This window comes from Macaca nemestrina, chromosome 16, assembly GCF_043159975.1.
Source record: "Macaca nemestrina isolate mMacNem1 chromosome 16, mMacNem.hap1, whole genome shotgun sequence".
NCBI classification, from domain to species: Eukaryota; Metazoa; Chordata; class Mammalia; order Primates; family Cercopithecidae; genus Macaca; species Macaca nemestrina.
The window spans coordinates 21,038,821-21,058,883 of NC_092140.1; the positions used below are offsets into that span (position 1 = coordinate 21,038,821).

The 20,063-nt window shown below is 36.3% G+C and overlaps 1 protein-coding gene across 1 annotated transcript in view; it reads right to left on the reverse strand.

Annotated features, from left to right (window-relative positions):
* The window catches only part of LOC105477190 (glypican 5), a 1,465,510-nt gene that overhangs the window by 243,444 nt on the left and 1,202,003 nt on the right, over positions 1-20,063 (reverse strand). The window lies entirely within an intron of this gene.

Here is a 20,063-nt window from a genome sequence, read left to right on the forward strand (position 1 = left end):
TGGACAGTTCTTCCACTCCCTATTATATCTGGGCCAAAATAATGCATTTATATTACAAGTTTTCCCCTTATATGCATTTAAGTTAAAAAATTCTCTATATACAAAGGGGGACAATTTAAGATTTTAAACTAATAAGGCTAGAACTGTGTCTTAGGATTGCCTACCATTACAGGATACTGTTTTATAGACAATACAGTACTCCTAGACAAGAGCAATGGGTGGAGGAAGAAGTAGCATATTCCGAGCTCAGTGGTCAAATACATCGTTACGTGCTTTTAGATAAGTAAACCTTCCCAGCTCTTGGAAAGGACTGTGCACAATTAACAGTTAATAACAATGTACAGTTGACCCTCGAAGAATGTAAGAGTTGGAGGTGCTAGCCATCCATGCAGCTGAAAATCCAACTATAATTTGTGACTCTCTCCAAACTCAATAGCCTTACTAATAGCCTACTGTTGACCAGAAGCCTTACCAATAACATAAATGGTTGATGAATACATATTTTGTATGTTATATGTATTATATACAGTATCTACAGTATTCTTACAATAAAGTAAGCTAGAGAAAAGAAAATGTTATTTAGAAAATCATGAGGAAAAAGAAATATATTTACTATTCATTAAATGCAAGTGGATAGTCATAAAGGGCTTCATCCTAATTATCTCCTTGCTGATTAGGCTGAAGAGGAAGAGGAAGAGGAGGTGTTGGTCTTGATGTCTCAGGAGAGGCAGAGGTGGGAGAAAATCTGGGTATAAGTGTCTGCAGAATTCAAACCCATGTTGTTCAAGGGTCAACTGCAGTCTTGATAATTGCTAAAAGAGTACATCTTAAGTGTTGTCATCACAAAAAATAGTAATTATGTGATGAAATGCATATGTTAAATCAGCCCAATTTACCCATTCCACAATGTTTACACATTGGAAAACATAATGTACACAATATATATAATTTTGTCAATTAAAATGGATAAATAATTTAATTAATTTAAATAACTATACACAATCTCATAGACAATTTGAGGCTCTACCATAGTGGACTGGAATTGAAAATCTCCCGCCTTATTTTCAGTCTATTCTATTACATGGAGAAGGAGAAAAAAAGTCTGTTCTTATTTTTATGCCTGATATTTAAAAATATTTTTCTGTCCTTTACCATTCTCTTAGGGAAACTAGAATATAGGCAAGATGTTAAACAAAAGTCTTCTTCCTAAATACAAATTATTATTTCTCTAACACAAGCCATCGTAAACGAATTGAAGTTGCCACTAGTAGATAATGAGCCTGAATATGTTGCTCTTCTCCAGGCACAATCATTAAAAGTAATTGAGTTGGTCTTGGGGAAGAGTAGGGTAAAACGGGAAAGAGAGCTTTACATTTCTTCTCATATTAATTTATTTTCAAAAGATGAAAAAAAAATCCCCCAATTTCTCTTTTTACCAAATCTTACTATATTTGTGATCTCGCTCAAACTATTACTATCCAGATACATTTTCCACATAGCCAGATATTACCATTAAAACTTTGGAAGTTTCACAACATCATATCTACATACAAAGTACAAATATTTGTCAATGATTATAATTATTCAAAATATATTTTCCCTTAAGATTTGACCAAAATTATAAACATGTAACAGCAATATTTTAAAAATGAAAATTAGTTTCACTTTAAACACCTCTCAAAGTCAAAACTTTGCATAGGGCAAAACACATGTGGAGTAATTGCTTATAAAATATTTGCAAGTGATATTTACATTGTACCAGACTATTGGACTTAGGATTTCTTCATGGTCAAGATAGCAGTCATACCATTCTTGAGGAAAGTGAAAACAAATCTCCCCCAAAATAAAACAAAGGGAAGAAAAGCAAAGTAAGATAACCCCCTTTTAATATCACCCTCCAAATAAACAAACAGAGGCAGTATTAAATATGTAGGATGTGGATGCCAGATCCTAATAGTTAATAAGCACTGTCATACTCTAAAAAATGTGGAAAGGACATTGTAGACATGAGCACTTTGCAGCAGAAAACCTCAGCCTCATTCTACAAGTTTATAAAGATATAAGAAAAGAGTATGTTTACTGTGACACTATTCACAATAGCAAAGACTTGGAACCAACCCAAATGTCCATCAATGATAGACTGGATTAAGAAAATGTGACACATATACACAATGGAATATTATGCAGCCATAAAAAAGGATGAGTTCATGTCCTTTGTAGGGACATGGATGAAGCTGGAAATCGTCATTCTGGGCAAACTATTGCAAGGACAGAAAACCAAATATCGCATGTTCTCACTCATAGGTAGGAATTGAACAGTGAGAACACTTGGACACAGGGAGAGGAACATCACACAGCAGGGCCTGTCATAGGGTGGGGGGAGAGGGGAGGATTAGCATTAGGAGAAATACCTAATGTAAATGACGAGTTAATGGGTGCAGCACACCAACATGGCACATGTATACATGTGTTAAAAACCTGCACATTATGCACATGTACCCTAGAACTTAAAGTATAATAATAAAAAAGAATAGAAAGGAAAAAGAAAAGAGTGATGGTTGGTCCAAGTGAGGCTCCAAGACCAAGTAACTGAAAGGTTTAATACCTTCTTAAAATAGCTTTGAAAAATTTTATTTTTAAAACTTTTTCCTTCTTGAATTAAAAGTTGCAGTTCCCTCATTTTTGCCTTCACATCAGATAGCATTTACTTGAGTTTCTAGCTCTTTCATATTACTGATTGATAACCTACTATTATATATTTTTTCCAATCCTATCATAATCCTTTTAAAAAAATCCAGGCAAACTTTTTTTTCCCTTGGTGTCCTAACCATGTATTTTGTAAAACTAGTGAATACGGCTGCTCATTTATTTTTCAGATCTCTCTGATGCAGAAATGTTTCAAAGGGATAAATTACAGGCAGAATTCTAATTTAACTATTTGCAAAGTACTACTCTTTTGCCAAAACTGATTGAACTTCAAAGCCTTCCTAAAACATCATACATAATTTATTTTAGGGGAAGAAAACAATAAAATCCAGGACAAGGGCTGGAACAGTGGTATTTTAAATAAGCCATAGTGACAAAGTATTTGCTTGGAGATGAATATACTTTTTATCACAAACCATATTTAAAAATTTATAAATCTAGTAATATTGGAGAATTAATGATTACAAGAATTTGTGGAGTACAGGAAAGAGCAAATAATTCACTATGATTGCCTTTCCTTTTTTTTTTTTTAAACTAGGCAATTAATTGTTTCTTCATCATACATTCCAATCACAGATTTCTAATTGGTTTTTGACCTCCATACCATGATGGGTTGATTAACAATTCTCTAATCAAGATTGCATAGTGTTCATGTGTGTTCAATAATTCAGCAATTCCTCTGGGAGATGTAATGGGAGCCTGGGATCTGGTTGACATTCAGTGACTGCTGAAAGCTACAGAATACTTTATGCCTAAATTGGCCTCAAATTCCTTAATGAAAAGTCAGAAAGATTCCACAAAATGCACTCCTTGCTATACTTTCAAGATCAAAAGAAAAGCTTGTATATTGATGCGAAAACATAGCCATTTGTATTGTCCAGAAGAATCTATAGGTGAAATGTTGAAAAATATGTATAAAATAAAAGCAATTAGTAATAGATATCATCTATGTTGCAAGCACCTCATAAACAAAACTGAAATAAAATTCCTTCGTAGTGCTGGACTTTTAACACATTATATAAATGCTCATTAAAAAGTGATTTTCCTGAAAAAAAAATCAAACAGGTTATTTCCAGACAATTCTTCACTCATTTTGAAAAAGAATAGTACAAGAAGTAAAAACGGGGTCTGAAATTAATCTAGCAATTGCGTAGTTTCAGTATGCTTTGTTCAATCTGCCATTTTTAAGAGGGTTAATTTGAAGGGAAAAAAATAGAATTTAGAAAGTTCTAGGTGTCCAGACGGGGGCAAGGTGTGAGAGTTCTGTTTTTAAAAGCCGTTTGGTTTGTTAATTCACAAAGACTGCTTATTATGTATATCTTTTATTTATTAATTTGTGTAGTCTTATATTTTTAACATTTATTGAATTTTTAAAAATATGTTAAACCACTTCTACATTTAGATACTGATTTCTGAATAAATACTTCTCACATGTAAATCCCTAAAAACATTTCAAAGAAATGTAGAGATTCTTTTATCTTTTATCCAAAAGAAATATTCTCAAAAAGTTTACCTTGAAGTAAATTCCTGTAGAGTAATCCCTGTTGTTTTACTGATTTACATTGAAAACTAATGGGTTAATAGTGCTTTATGATCTTAGTTAATATGCAATTTATTAATTTGTGGTCAAATAATATGTATCTTACAGGAGGTAGAGACTGAAGGTTGACTCACGATACATTCTTTTTGAGCACATGGGTAAACTACATATCCCGTCCTCTATTAATGTTAAGTATATTCATGTGATTATGTTTCCTCAGTGGAGGGAGTTGAAAGTGATGCTTACAACTTCCAGACCTGGTCCCTAAGACAGTGATATACCTCCTGCACTCTCTCCCTTCCTGCTGTCCGGAACTCATGATGATGTAGTTTTGGCTACGGAGAAGATGGCAATTTATTGAATGACAGCACAAAACAAAGGAAGGAAACTTCATTCTGAAATCACTTCGTAAGGCAAATTCACCCACAGATTTAACCACTCACTTCAAATGTAACACAAGAGAGACATATACTCTTCTTTTGCAAGTCCATTGGCATTGGGTCTCCTTGTTAAAATAGTCTAGTTTTATCCTAGATAATATAACCATGAAAGAGATATATCCAGCCCATAATATTCCTGGAGCTGTCTTAGGCAAGTTGTGTTGTGCCTCCTAGGTGCAATCCCTTAAAACATTTGTTTCTATCACTGAAACCTCAGCTATAAGATAATCCAAATGTTCTTATCAGAATTTTTAATTACTAAATCATACAGTCTGGGTTTAGTAAATTTTTTATGAAAGCAAAGAAAAACAAAATGCTCAGAACCTCTTTAGAAGGCTCCATGTAAGGAGAGTGGTTCTGGGATTTGAGAACACTAGGTTGGCTGCTGGGAAGACAGATTTTCTTAGGCTTTAGAATATATATATATATATATATAAAAGCTGTTGTTCAGGAAGAAGTTAGCTGAGCAGACTTCACGTACTCAATCCTGCACATTCCCAAGGACCTAATTTCATGACTGGCCTTTGGCCAAGTCTTAGAAATTGAGGTCTTGGAATTGAGACCTTTATCCATACTATATCATTACATCAAGATAGTTTAAACAAACTGGGATTTATGGTCAACAATTGCTTTTCTTCTGGGAGTCTATAGCTTCAGTGACTGAAATCAGTTATGTAGACACTATGTACATAGGCTCAGATGGGCTTCCTTGGCAGGCAACACTTTGCACATGCTATCCCAACTTACTGGAGGAACCAATTTTGTCCTGTGAAACTGCTGAGAGAGGACTTGGAAACTTGCACCTATGTCCTTCAGACTACACCCGTGTGGTTTTTCTCTTTACTGTTACTGCCTTGTATCTTTCTTGTTGAAAAAAAAATCAAAACTGTGACTATAAGGACTTCTGAGTCTTGTGTGTCTTTTTAGTGAGTTATCAAGTTTAGGTACGGTCCAACACAGCTATTCTTTTGAGAACTTCTTTCGTCATAAATAATTAGGTTACTGACCTAATTTCCCTCTTGGAATCAGTTGCTAGAAGTCCCAGTTTCAAAGGATAGTCTGCCTTCAAGAATCCCACACCGTCTTTCATTTTTAGCCTATACTGTTCTCAGAAAGAGTCTGCAAGAACCTAGTGCTTTGCAGTCTTCAAAAGCAAGAGGTTACACTGGTGTAAAAGAAATAAGCTGCTAAATAAAAAAACTGCCTTACTAGCCCTTTAGTGATCATGCAGATTTGGAGCAATTAGTAAACAATCCAAATGGCAAGTTTATGTTCATAACCACCCTGTAACTTCAATCAACAGAGCTCTAAGTCAGCACAGTTCAACAAATTAGACAGCTAGTTGGAATAAACTCATATTAAGGCAACTAATTATTTAGTTGATGAATTACACTTTTAAATGCCACAGAGGGACCAGGAATTATTCTTTATAGTGTACTCGTAAATATATGTGTGTGTGTGCATATATATATAGTATGTGTATATATAGTGTGTATATATAGTGTATACATATATACACACATATGTATATACTTTCATTAATTAATAATTTAAGTAATTGTAATAAATAAAGTAATATAAATGTAAGCCAACAATTATTTTCAAGGCATTGTGCTGTAGGGGTATATACATAAATACTAAAATTTCTGCCACCATAAGAATGAGATATGTATGGAACTGATCTATGACATATGCTTGAGTAAAACAGTAGTAATAAAAAGTAGAAATAAAGTATTAAAAATATTTCCTAATAAAGCTTAAGTTATGAAAAATGTCATAGAAGACATTTTCAGTGAGTCCATGTGTCCACTTGGATCCACAGATTTCTATATTTCTCTTCCACAAATTTAGCCTCTAAAATTTAGCTACATTCCTATTTTGTCTGCATTTTAATAAAATCTAATAATACTAGGCTATATCATATTAATACATTCATATAAAGCATTTTATTTTCTTTTTCAAATGATGATATATTAAACACAGACACTGAAATCTCATGTTTTAAGAACAATATAATGCCTGTGGGAGACATAAAAAATGAGCAGCAATATGCATTTCTTCTGGCTTTTTTTTTTTTTTTTTTTGAGATGGAGTCTTGCTCTGTTGCCCAGGCTAGAGTGCAGTGGTATGATCTTGGCTCCCTGCAACCTCTGCTTCCTAAGTTCAAGCAATTCTCCTTCCTCAGCCTCCTGAGTAGCTGGGACTACAGGCACACATGACCACGCCCGGCTAATTTTGTATTTTTAGTAGAGATGGGGCTTCACTATGTTGGCCAGGCTGGTCTTGAACTCCTGACCTCAGGTGATCCGCCTGCTTCAGCCTCCCAAAGTGCTAGGATTACAGGCATGAGCCACCACACCTGGCCCAATATATGTTTCTTGTTCTTCAAAAGTTTACTGTAAGGTGGTACAAATAACTGTATTACAATAAAATAAGCTTAGTATTGGAAATAAAGTGAGGAGAATAATTAAATTCAAGACATGTTGGAAATTTTTCAAAATGCTACAGGTTAAAATTAAAAACTTGAAGTTAAAAAAATGTCACTGACTCTCTACCTTATAACTAAATTACTGATTCCTGAGCGAGGTATTTCATTTAAGTGGTTGGGATAGAAATCATCCTGCAAGAGATTATAGTGAAATGGTGGTAAAGATGAAACAAGTATAAATTATATTTCAAAGAAGTTGAGGATAAAGAGGTAAAATCACAAGGTAGTTGCTTATAGAGGAGTTCAGGGCCAAGGGGAGGCTATTTCCATATTTGGGTAGATTTAATGTGCTTATATACAGAATGAACCAATGAGCAGCAGAAGATTAAAAATAAACTGAAAAAAGGCCGGGCGCGGTGGCTCACACCTGTAATCCCAGCACTTTGGGAGGCTGAGGTGGGCGCATCACCTGAGGTCAGGCGTTTGAGACTCACCTGGCTAACATGGTGAAACCCCATCTCTACTAAACACACACACACACACACACACACACACACACACACACACACACACAAAACAAACAAACAAAAAAAAACGCTGGGCATGGTGATGGGCTCCTGGAATCCCAGCTACTCAGGAGGCTGAGGCAGGAGATTCACTTGAACCAAGGGAGGCGGTGGTTGCAGTGAGCTGAGATCATGCCATTGCACTCTAGCCTGGGCGACAAAAGCGAAATTCCGTCTTAAAGAATGAATGAATGAATGAATGAATGAATTGAAAAGAAAAAAAAACCACATGGGAATAGTTTCTTTACTGGCAGAATCTTGCTAGCTGTATGCTAAGTAATATTCTCTTTAAAACACTCCACAAATAAGATAAAATGTGAGAAATAAGTTCCAATAAATTGCTGTGCCCGTAAGAAAGTTAAAAAACAACCCCTACAAAATATCTAGAAGTCAAAAATAAGATCAAAGCACATACAAGATGATGAAATACATTCAAATATATCCATACTTCCCTAAATATAAATGGACTACACACTGCAGTTGCATTGTTGGAGGTAAAAAGCAAATCCATCTACAGATTTACAAAGACACTTGAAAAACACATGGATTTGAAATGTTGACGGTGACAGCACAAAGTTCAAGAAAATGTTAAATTAAAAAATTGAAAGCCATGATAGCAACAGTAATAACCAGTGGCCTTTGACATCATTTTTTACTGCTTCTGCCACTTTATATCCCATAAGTCACTAAGTCCTACGTTAAATGTCTCTTAAGTATTTCTTGTTTGGGGTGATTAAAACCTTTTGGAAATAGTGGCAATGACTGTACAACATTATAAATGTAATCAATGCCACTGAATTGTACACTTAAATAAGACTAAAAGCGCAAATTTTCTGTTGTGTGTATTTTACCAGAATAATTTTTATTAAAAAAAAATCTTAATTTAACCCTCTCTCTTAATCCAGGAAAATTCTCCATTAGTGAAGCCTCCTTCCATGGATAACTTATTACTTCCTAACTGGTCTTCTTGCTTTCCCTGTTTTGTCCTTCAACCCTTATCAGCAAGGAAGCCAGAGTCATCCTAATGCCATTATCCTGTTTAGCAAGGCCAACCAACCACCATCAATAGTTCCACTCTGTCAGCAGGTTAAATTCCAAACTCATTAATATGGCTTCATTATCAGCCTCTTCATTTTCCAAACCCTGCAAATCTCTGCAGAATCCTTTAGTATATCCTGCTTGACATCTTGCCTTGAACTGTGTTCAGCTCCTCAAACACACGCTTTCTTTAAAATCAAGGCCTTTGTCAGGCTCTTCCTTCTATTTAGAATACCCTTTCCCTTCCCCCTCTTCTATCTTCAAGCCAACTTTTCCCATTTCTTTAGCTAACCCCTGCCAAGTCTTCAAATTTTAGCATAGGCATCCCTTCCTGCAAAAGCCTTTCCTGGTTCCCTAAATATAGTTCAGGTGTATATTTACCTAATAATTGCACTCACCGCACAGTATTATAATCATCTGCCTATAAGTCTGTATATATCATTATATTATAAGCAGTAAGGTCAAGAAATATGTCTGTTGTATCAAACATTTAACATCTGGGTCTGCAACTATGCTAAATAATTGTCAACAACTTACAATGAAAATGTTTATTGTTTTGTAAACACCGATACAAGAAAATCTCTTGGATGATAATAATTGTGTCTATTACTAGATAGTACTAAATAGATACAGTGTCACAACTCTGGAATAGTCTACATTTGAGCTTAAAGTTTTTCTGTTGTTGTTGTTTGTTGGTTTGCTTGAGACAGAGTCTCACACAAAGTAGCTGGGATCACAGGTGCCCACCACCAAGCCCAGCTAATTTTTGTATTCTTAGTAGAGACGAGGTTTCACCATGTTGGTCAGGTTGGTCTCGAACTCCTGACCTCAGGGATCCACCGGTCTCAGCCTCCCAAAGTGCTGGGAGTACAGGCGAAGTCTTTCCTGGTATTAATCATTAGGTAGAAAGAGGATAAATTCTAAATTGTTTCCCCTTAACATGACAATTTGTTCGTTGTAAATTTATTTTGAAATGCTATGGAAAATTTTCTTTAAACTCGTTCTACATGAGATGTTAAAAACAAACACTAAATTCATGTTAAACTTGCCTTTATTTTTTATTATTTCATAATTATCTAACATAGAATAAAAAGGATTAAATAAGAGGGGATCCGAGCAACAAAAATCTTCATAATCTAGAAGATAAAGTTCCCATGAAAAACAAGTTGAAAAGATTTTAAGGAGAGAAAAGCAACACATAAGGATATCAGAGTCAGACAACGTAAAAAAAAATTTGATCTGACATTCCAAACACATGAAAAATTAGTGAGAGAAAATTAAAAATTAAAGCAACAAAACACATTCTGCTACAGTCCAACCTCCCTAGCAACAATTTGCATTCATATGCATTTTATATTCCATACCTTGACTGTGAAATTTAGTTAAAAATAATTATAAACACAGCTCCTTGAGGCTACTGAGGATTTCACAGTTTGAATCTTTACTTTTGAAACATTTTATTTTCATAAAATATCATGCGTCACTAAAGGTCTTGTGTCTTCAGAAGAAATGACAACTCATCTAGTTCAAACACATCCAAGTAAGCTAAATTTAGATGGAATGACCTAAGAACCTTGATTCAGGGTTCAGTCAATATATAAAGTGAGTAACTGAAAACTGTCCCTGTAGTTCCAAATTTGGCCTTGATATTCATTCATTTCAGATGGAAGCTCTTAAGGGAAGGTAGCAATAGAGCTATATTCAGCACTACTGAAGTGTTAATTATGCAAGAAAATAAGTGAACAACAGAATGAATGAATGAATGAATGAATGAATGAATGAATGCCAGATGCCACAGTAAAAAGTATTTTAGGGATAGAGAAGGGCTAACATAAAGACAGATTCATTTATCCTATTAAGTTTTGGTTCCCATTTTTCCTCTGTCTTCTTTTGACCCCAAAGTAAGCTTGCATGCACAAATGTCAATGAAAATTGATGTCTACACTAAAAATGTGATCTAGTTTGTTTCCTCAGCATTACTTGGAAAAATTGCAGTCCTTAGTTTTTCTTTGACATTATCTTAGATTTTCTGTGAAAAGGGGGAAAAGCCTGATTCTGGTTCCTCCACTTACCACCCAGAAGCACTCAGTAATTTTGTGGAAATGTAATTGATTTATTTTTGTTTACTTGATAAACTCAACACTTTAGCTGGGAGGATGTGAGCCTTAAATTCAATTTTACAGTCTTTTCAAAGGATGCAGTTAGTCAAACAGCACGTAGCTAAAGTATCCGTCTGGCTCCTGAATGTCTTCAGAACATGAAAGTAAGTGCCTTGGTTACATGTTTCTCAAAATGAGCATTAGGAATATTTCCTTTCCTTTACGTCTTTTTTTTTTTTTTTTAACTTTTTCCTGGCATTATATCCTGAACTCCGGAAGATGAGGATGTGGATGGTTGAGATATGCTTTTGCAACTTGGAATTAATAAAGGCAGATGCCAAATTCCCGAAAGCATTAAGACGGTAAGACATGACACTGCATGTTAAATCATCGTAAGGAAGATAAACAGAGTGTTTGTGATTCGTAAAATAAAAATTAAAAAAAATAGTGTTCTGAGTTCCCTGGATATTTTACATCACTGTGAAGAGGGGGAAATTAGCCACAAACAGCTGAAGCACTTGTCTCTCCATATTGCAGCTTCAGAGTTGCTGGTCACCTTCGGTGCCTCAGATCATGCCAAATAAGGAGGAAAATCTGTGTGCTCTCTGAGGACTCTTTACATTATTTTCTTTTAAGGTTGTCACTAAACATGTATACAAAGAATTCATATGGAGGCTATTTTAGAATTAAATTATTTTATCAGTATTATGACTTTAGAATTATACTGACTATGACCTGGCATGGTGGCTCACGCCTGTAATCCCAGCAGTTTGGGAGGCCAAGGCAGGTAGATCACAAGGTCAAGAGATCAAGACCATCCTGGCCAACATGTTGAAACCCCATCTCTACTAAAAATACAAAAATCAGCTGAGTGTGGTGGCGCGTGCCTGTAGTCCCAGCTACTTGACAGGCTGAGGCATGAGAATCGCTTGAACCTGGAAGCCAGAGGTGGCAGTGAGCCGAGATTGTGCCATTGCACTCCAGCCTGGCGAGAGTGAGACTCGGTCTCAAATAATAATAATAATATTGTTTTAAATATTGTATTATTATATATAATATATAAAATATAAATGATTATACTGAATATATATACACACATATATGTATATATATACACCTTATATAAATGTATATTTAGGAGAAGATCTTTATTTTAGGCTTTTCTAATATCTTAGTTGGGGCATATTATGTGCCATCTGAATATTGAAACACGGTGTTTTATTTTTTGTTTATATCTCACTTTATTTTGTGTTTACATCTTAGCAACATTTCTTTCAATGCTTCCCAAAGTAAGTAATATTTTCTGAGAAATGAACATGGATGTCAATGAAAAGACTAGAGGCCTGGAGTTTTAGTTTGGGAACTGCCACCAGTTAAATGTGTGGCCTTGTTTGTCACTTAAATTTTCTGGATGGACATTTCTTCATCTGAAAAATTAAGACGGTTAATTAAATTATGTGATTCAAGGCACTCAAAACATCTCTATGTGAATGAGAATGCATGTGTACACTTAGAAACAAGTATGAAGTTTTTCTGCAAGAATAGCAAATAAGAACAGTGACAAATAAGTGAACCAGATGAAATAAACTGACAAAAGTAACAATATATTTTCACATTGTCACCTTTAATTTTATGATAATTTTGATAGAGTTCAGGGGAGGATTCTATTTTACAGTAAACAAGAATGAGGTTCACTAAAAATATATGACTTTCTCGAAATTACCGAAAAGATTACTCCGTAAAACAAAATGAATACTACCTTTTGACTTCCAGAGGTCTATGCACAACTCATAACTGTAGGTCTACATATGGTAGGTGACTCTTACTGCAACCATTGTTTATGACAATATAAGACATCAATGAGCTCATATAATTGTGCATAAACTCATGAGAATGATTTAGAGGATCACTGACAGAACACTGGCTGATTTTATTGATGTCTGCATTGGCCTGGAGAGAATAGGTATTTGGTCTGCTTTGTTTTTAGATCCCCATTTAAACTTTGAAAAGAGGAGCATAAAGCTTTCTTTGGTTAATTCTGAAGATCTTCTATGACAGTTTACTTACAAAGAACTGTTAAGAAGTGAACTTAATAATGAGGTGCAGAAAATATGGTGAAACATCTGGATTTCTGCCTCCTTGAATCTAGGTAATGATTTGGAAAACTGAGATTAAAAAAAATATATATGCCATCAAATATCATTAAACACCTAGATGCATGTGTTGTTGAACCAGGTCTTATACCTACCACACTGGACCATATGTTTTCACATAAATACCTACTTAGCTACATTACAATAATATTTGTAAACAGTTTAATCACATCCAAGTTACATAAAAACACAAATAATAAGATGTACTGGGTGAAGTAAAGCAGCGATGATTACGAGTGTTTGCATGTTAATGGCCTCTTGTGTTTGACATAATATTCAATTTAAGGTTGGAATTAGATAGGAATGGGGACATTTCATTTCAAGTGATTTTTTTTCTCCTTTTCTTTTGTAAACATGACAGAGTTCTTTAGCTAAATTTGAAGTAGGGGTTTTCCAAATACAGGAAGCAGCCTGAGACATGTTTCACCATTGATTGCAGAAAAAATTGGATGGTGTCAACAATGAGAGGGTTGGCAAAGATGCAGAAGCAGAAATGGGTTATTGCTGTAGGATCACAACCTTCAAAATTGAAGGTCAACTTTTTAGAATGCTTTACGGTGGGAGGGCACTGTTGTAGGCCTGGCAACCATCTTTATGAAAGTAAAGCAGAGAAATAGATAAGGAAATAGGGTAAGGAGTGTCTTACCATTCATTAAAGAATGTTACTTAAAATCTCTCCACGTCAGTAAGGCACTGCACATTTGCTCTCACCTGTGTCTGCCATCCCCATGTTCAGGGCCTTTTAACCCCTTGTCACACCATTCCAGAGAGTGACACTCCCATGCCTGTCTTCAGTGAGCTTGGAAATAAAGTGTGGTATCTGGTCGCTACTTAAAATACCTTCAGTCAACCCTGTTTTTAGCTCCATTTCACACTCCTGCCATCTAAGGAAGCTGATTTTCTACTTTCTGAGCCTTCTTGGCATTTAGCAGTAAACAGAATTATATCTTTCTGGCAACCTGGATATAGGGTTACATTTTACCTTCTCTGGCCTACTGAATCAGTTACTACCAATCCATTTGTTGCCAGATTGTAAAATTTTGTTAATGTGGGTTTTCTGCCTGTTGTTTCCTTTTCTACACTCTTTGTCCTTGTAGTTTATACCTTTAAAAAAAATTCCATTACATACATTTTAGTGGTATTTTGGGAGTATGGGGAAATAAATGCATTTAAGTAGAAGTTCTCCCCATTCTCTCTTTAATCCTCTCCAATCAGACCTTCATCTCCACCAATCCACTGAAATATCTTTGTCAAGGTTATATCTTACTTGCCATTTCAGGGCATTGGATGCTGTTGTTCGTCTCCTTCTTGAAACACTTTCTTTCTTTGACTTCTTAGACACACACGCTGTACAGGTGTTTATCTGATTAGTTGCCTCTTCTTGGTCTCCTTCACTGTGTCCTTATTCTCAAGAAAGTCAGGGTACTTATGGGTTCAATTCTAGAACGTCTCTTCCCATTCGAAACGTACTTCCTGGTTGATAAAATCCAGTCCTCTAATGCTGGATGCCATCTCTGCTGATGGTTCCCGTATTTATTCTTCTAGCTCTGACGTCCATCCTGAGCTCCTGGTTGTTTTATCTAACTGCCTACTTAACATGATTCTCTGAGTGTCTCATAAACATTAACATTTTATGTTTCCAAAAAAAGAACACTTGATATCCCATACTTCAACCTCCAATCTTCCTTGTCTCAGTACATAGCATCGACACTCACTCAACATTTATACATTCACCTCATCAGCAGTCTCTTTCCTCCCTGCCTTCAATATGTAACCCAGGTGCAATCACGTTTCCACCATGGAACCCGCCACTGTCATGCACTCCTGCAAATATTGTCATCTTTCCTCCTAATGTCTCCCTTTTTATCTCTACAGTCAGTTCTCAACAGACAGAGATAGTTTAAAAACTTAAATTAGTCACTTTATCCACCCATGCTCAAATCACCCCAAAGTGCTGAATCTCTCTGATCTACTCTCTTGGCTATTCAGTTCATCCCCATCCCTCAACCTCACTCACTCTACTTTAGTCACAGGCCATCTTGCTTTCCCTCCATTGAGCCACACTTGTTCCCATCTTGGGACTTGTTTTAATTACTATTTATCTCTGACAAGAAGGCACTCTCTGCTGCTTATGAATCACTCACTCCCTCATAACATGCTGATATTTTCTCTCAGTTGGTACTTCTTCAAGGAACTTTCCTATCATTCAATCTACCTTGTTTTCAGTCCCTTCATTTTTCTTCATGCCACTTATCATCTCCTGATAATCAACATATTTACTTGTTTATTTTCTATTTCTATTTCTCTTTCTTGAGTGTAAGCTCCACAAAGGGTGAAGAATTTTTCTGTGGTCCTTACCACTCCATCTCCTGTATTTAGAACATGTGCCTGACAGAGAGTAGACATTTCTTGAATATAAGAAAGGTGAGAGAAGAAAAAATGGAAGAGAGGAAAGCAGAAGGAAGACCTGCACGCTCCAATCCACTCTCTCCAACCTTCAGCTAGGAGGGGATGTGGATGACTGAAATATAAGCAAAGGTTACATGGGTGGACAGGAGCAATGGTGGAATATGGTCTTTACACACTTGCTGTACTCTTTCATAAACTGATATAGAAGAGAACTCCACTGATATGTGGCTTTCATAGCCTGTCTTCAGTCCTTGCTTGACATAGATATATCAGCAGACCTAGCGTAGTTCCAGCCACTTCAGGGAAAATTGACCTTCAGTCAGAATTAAGGGTGGACTCCCAGGTCAATGACTTGGGTGAAGTATTTAGCAGGTACTTACATTTATTAATGAACTTCTTGGAGTTTGAGCCAGTTCTCTGTACTATCACTGCCTAAGACAAAGATTTGACTCATATATAGAATCTGAAAAAGTTGATCTCATAGAAGTAGAGAGTAGGATGGCAGTTACCAATGGCTAGGGTGGTTGGGGGGTGGGGAAGTTGACGAAAGGTCAAAGGATATGTAATTATAGTTAGATAGGAGAAATGAATTCACGGACTCCACTGTACACCATGGCGACTATAACTAATAATGATATATAGAATTCTTGAAAAATGCTAAGAGAGTGGATATTAAGTGTTCTCATCACAAAAATGACAACTATGTATGGTAATGAATGTGTTAATTAGCTAGATTTTACCATTTCACAATGAGCATATACTTCAAATATTGTGTTGTACATGATAAATACATATAATTGTATATGTTAATTAAAAATACATTAAAAGTAAAGCTTCACCAGGCAGAGACTGTAAATGTAAGCCAGAAGTGACAAAGCACCAAGGATAGAAAAGGACATTCCCCTAGAGTTGATCAGATACAGGCATAACTCACGCTGGAGGCAACAGAAGCCCAAGGTCCACGTTCCCTAATAGCGACACACATCAGGCTCCCCAGTCAATGTACCCAGCCATCTTAGGGAGAAAAACTTCTGGAGGAGAAACAAATCTTTGAGATGACACATTTTTCCAAATCAGAGACTGAGGCTTTCCTAAAAGCATGGTTTTAAATATCTGATTGAACTGAGATGAACTGATTTAAACATATTTTTTTCCCAATCAGCATGTAAAGGTTGATGAAGGGGACATGAAGAGTTATTTTAATAATCTTACATTGTTTTAGCATTAAAATTTAATCTTTTTAAATTTTAAATTTTAGCATCAGTTGTCTTATGGGGTCCTGCTACATAGTTCTATATTTCATATGACTTGTACTGCTGAATCAGAACAGACACATACAAAGGACAGGGCCAGGGCACATGCTTAGAAAGAGACTAACAGTGTTACTACACAATGAGAAAACCTACTGAACAACAAGCTATCTGGATAGGCAGAACTATTCAAAAGTGCTTATCTAAAGCAGATCTTGACAAATGGAAAGTGCTCAATAAATAAACTCAACAAGGAAACAAAACAGTGGGTAGCAGTGTAGATGACTCAAGTGTCTGTTTCAGCAACACACACAATGTTGAACCTGCAACAACAACATGGGCTGAGATCTTTATCATAAAACTTGAATTGACGGAGGAGTCCTCAGTTCCAGATATTTTGTGATCCAAAAGAGAATAGAAAGTGAATTCAGAAGGAATGTTTGAGTGAAGTGTCAATTGTCGTGACTCAGCTCTGATAGCAGATTAAACAACCATGAGAAAAGCAGTGGGAAGAAACAAAGGAAGAGAGTAACGATATCCCCTTGAAGGTTTTGTTCAGAAAAGTTAATGTTGGGAAAGGTCTCCTTTGTGCAGTCTGTCGACTCTGGCTTAGCTGCATAGGAATGGGTTTTGGGCCTGGAACACTGCCTTTTCAATAGATAAGCTGTCCTCACAAAGCCTGTTCTGGGCTTGTTGCCTTGTGTAGGAACAGCTTTCCATGTTTCAAACTCAGTGTGTCCTCCTTTGTTCTTAAGTGCATGCTTCAGTGACCCCCATGCATGCCCCTAGCTTTCTATATTTCAGACCTCTCCAGGGAAAGGCACTGAGGTCCTTTCACTACAGCAGAAAGTGGGCTATGTGCAGTTAAGACATCCCCTCATGTGGGCTGGGGAACAGATCCCTGGCCATGGGGGCCTGAAGTATTGCAAGGAGCTGGATCTTGTGCACTCTCTCTCTCTTCTTGCTATAAACACTGCATCACTACTGCCTAGCATGCACGTTGTCTGTTCCCAACAACCTCTAATTATGCACTCATCTCTTCCCTGGGTGGCACTCATCAACCTTTAAACCTTGGCCCCACAACCCGAACAACAAGCAGTGAATTAGTTAATTTGGTTCTTAGTACATGTATATTTTGTAATATCAGTGATCATCATTTCGATTGACTTAAGTAAGTAGGATTATACTTTACACCCAGGTGAAACACTGATGAATGTCGTATTTCTCTAGCATACAAAACACCAACTCTGAATCCTATGTGGACCTCTCTCTAGTTTAACTAGTTTTATACAAGTAAAATAACTTGATTGGGTCACCACAGACCTGATTACCTTATTTGTTGAACAATGAAACTGTTTATGGAATTTGGCAAAGCAGTATTCAGAAAAGTAACTATTTATTTGGGTTGGAGAATAACACAGTGCCATGATCATAAAATCTCATGAATTATTCTTCTGCTCACTAACAATTTTATGATGTTTAGGAAGAAAAAAACCATTTTTTATGATTTTAAAATAAAAGAAATCGAGATTTGATCCGAAATGTTGGGTATAATGGGGCAGGATCCAATTTTGTGGGATAAAGCTGGGGAATAAAATGGACCTTTGTGAATTAGAGAATATTGTCTGTAGCCTCAGGGATGAAAAACAACAGCAGAAAATTGCAGCATGATGCTTCCTTGCTGCACTGAACTCATGATTCTCAAGGTTTCAACTCAGTCTTCTCATTGGAAAGGACAGGAGAAAAGGAATATTCTCTAGGCCTCTTCCAAGTTTGGGTACAGACAGTAGATTGAAATCTTTCTAGTGTCACTCAAGGCTGCAAACAGCTTCATAGGAACAGAACATTGTTAGCACTAACTTACTAGGACCAACAATGAATGCATTTGGTAACCAAAGTCAAGAAATGTTTACTCCACCGACTTGAAGAATGGTTCCTCTAGTAGAGATACAAAGAAACTGCCCCATGTTTTTCTTCCCTTGAGATATAACTCTGGAAAGCACCCCCCTCAACTTTACCTGAAGCCTCTCATTACTTGCACATTTTCTCCCAGTGTTAGTGAGAGAGAGATTTCCATGCACCTTGGTTAGGATGAGACTTCTACATAGAACAACAGTAATTAGAAATCTGAACAAAAATTGCTTTAGAGATCAAAGCAATTTCTATATTTGCTTTATGACCCAGGATGCCAACTGTATGGAATACCTCCTCTATCAGGGACCAGGACAATTTTCAGATAATTATAAAAAACATGCTATTATAAATAGTGCTGCAATAAACATACTCCATAAGTTGTCTTATGGAGAGTCCTGCTACATAGTTCTATATTTCATATGACTTGTACTGCTGAATCAGAACAGACACATACAAAGGACAGGGCCAGGGCACATGCCTAGAAAGAGACTAACAGTGTTATTATACAATGAGAAAACCTACTGAACAACAAGCTCATAGCCATCTGGATAGGAAGAACTATTCAAAAGGGCTTATCTAAAGCAGATCTTGACAAACAGAAAGTGCTCAATAAATAAACTCAGCAAGGAAACAAAACAGTGGAGAGCAGTGTAGATGACTCAAGTGTCTGTTTCAGAGAGCAACACACACAATGTTGAACCTGCAATAACAACGTGTGCATTGTCTTTACAGAATGATTTAGAATCCTTTGGGTATTGCATCAACGACAGACTGGATAAAGAAAATGTGGTACATTTACACCATGGAATACTATGCAGCCACAAAAAAGAATGAGTTCATGTCCTTTGAGGAAACATGGATGAAGCTGGAAACCATCATCCTCACCAACACACACAGGAACAGAAAACCAAACACCGCATGTTCTCAATCATAAGTGGAAGTTGAACAATGAGAAAACATGCACACAGGGAGGGGAATATCACACACCAGGGCCCATCGGGGGTGGAGGGAAAGGGGAGGGAGAGCATTAGGACAAATACCTAATGCATGTAGGGCTTAAAACCCAGATGATGGGTTGATAGGTGCAGCAAACCATCATGGCACATATATACCTGTGCAACAAACCTGCATGTTCAACACATGTATCCCAGAATTTAAGTAACAAAAAAAAGAATAGGCCTTTCAAAACACACACACACACACACACACACACACACACAAATGATCTATACCCAGTAATTCCAACCAGCATATTACACCTAACCACAGAGACATGGCTGACTCCAGGAGTGAATGCCCAGGAAGCTGAGCATTTAAGGTGATCAGAATTACTGGCTGGAATGGTGGTGGAAAGGCTGTACCTATATTTTTATTTTTCTTTTGTTAGCAAATCCTAGGATCAGTAACTTTAAACATGAAATTTTTATTGAGAATAGACGATATGCTCTCTTCCTCACATAGCCATTCTCTCAATTATTCTTCTGCAGGAGTACCGGAAATAATGTACAGTGAGATTTTTC